Raw genomic sequence first — 1496 nt, forward strand, 5'->3', positions numbered from 1 at the left:
GTTCCCACTCACTGGCTGAGCGAGGCGCGGGAGCGACCCCAAGGGTTGCGATCCCGTTGCCGGTCCCCGGTCCGGTACGGGGGCAACACTGGGGGGTGGGATCCGGTGCCGGACACGGAAAAAAAAAAAAAAAAAAAAAAAAAAAAAAAAAAAAAAAATTGAAATATTTATGTAGACTGTGAGACAGTATCATTTCTTAGACTCGTCAATTCTGTCTCAGCAATTGTTGCACCTCAACTATTTATTTCACTTGGCAAAAGGCTCTTGGTCACAAAACAGTTTGCACGCTGCATGTGACCAGTGATCTCATGGCTTCTGATATTTTGGTTGTTCTCTCTTTGCAGGTTACCTAGCCCATTAGCATTCGGCTATGACCCTGGCCTCTCTCCTGGAGCCAGATCACCCTCTCTCAAATGGGTTCAGGTCATCACTGCTTTGGGCCCAGCCCCACTCCAGCAAACCCCTGTATTTGCACAGCTTCCCTTTCGAGAACTTGTCCCAACCCTGTCAACTGAATCCAAGGCAGCCACTCCATCCATCAATCAAAGATCTTGTCTACAGGATAAACTGGGAGGTGAATTAGTTGATAAACCAAATGCTCATAACCTGCTGATTTTGATAGCTCAACAGCAAAAGGGTTTTCCTTCAACACATTTTAATCTTATATCTACAAACTTTGTAGGACTAAACACTCTAAAAACAGCATTTCACATAATTTTACATTTTACAAATAATAGAAGATAGTCTATTATATTTAAATAACAAGAAAAATATTTATTTGTATTTCCAATTATTAACAAAAATGCAACAAAAATGTGTCATTATCTTAGAAACATCTTTCAAATCCTCTATGCCAGTTAATGACTTTGATTTCTTGCAGCTAATGTATACTTTCAAATGCTTCTTCCTTTGACTTCTATAGTATTTTAAAAAATGACCTTGATGATCTATATCTCAGGCTGTAGTGGATATAGCTAATAATGTACCCATCTTCTTTACCAGATCTAGTTCTTGAAATTTAGACTACGTTTTGTGTCAATATGACCTAAAACAAAGGCTTGCCTTTTATAGGGACCCAATGCATGAATAAGGAGTTGATCTCCCATTAGAACATTAATTTTAAAATAGCACTTACTGTTCTGGTAGTAGAATAGATGCTTTTGAATTAAACCAACTGAACTGAATTACATTAGTTTTGGTTGAGCACCTAATACAGACCAGATACCAGCTATTAGTGAACCAAAGATCAAAATGCCAAGATCCCTGCCTCAAGATTAAAGCCTATTTCAGAAGGCAGTCAGGTCTCCATTAACTTAAATAAATTGTGTTTGACATAGTTTAGGGCCTGCAGATCAGAATACTAAATGCATAGAGTGAATGTTAAATGTTTGGATGGACTATTACAGGAGCTTAGTGGGAGAGAATTAACTTGGCCTGCTGTTGCTGCTGAAGGAGGGGGTGTTGCAGGAAAAGCAGAGGCTTCATAGAGCAGTGGA

Source organism: Galeopterus variegatus, unplaced genomic scaffold (assembly GCF_000696425.1).
Source record: "Galeopterus variegatus unplaced genomic scaffold, G_variegatus-3.0.2 Scaffold2771, whole genome shotgun sequence".
In the NCBI taxonomy this organism is placed as follows: Eukaryota; Metazoa; Chordata; class Mammalia; order Dermoptera; family Cynocephalidae; genus Galeopterus; species Galeopterus variegatus.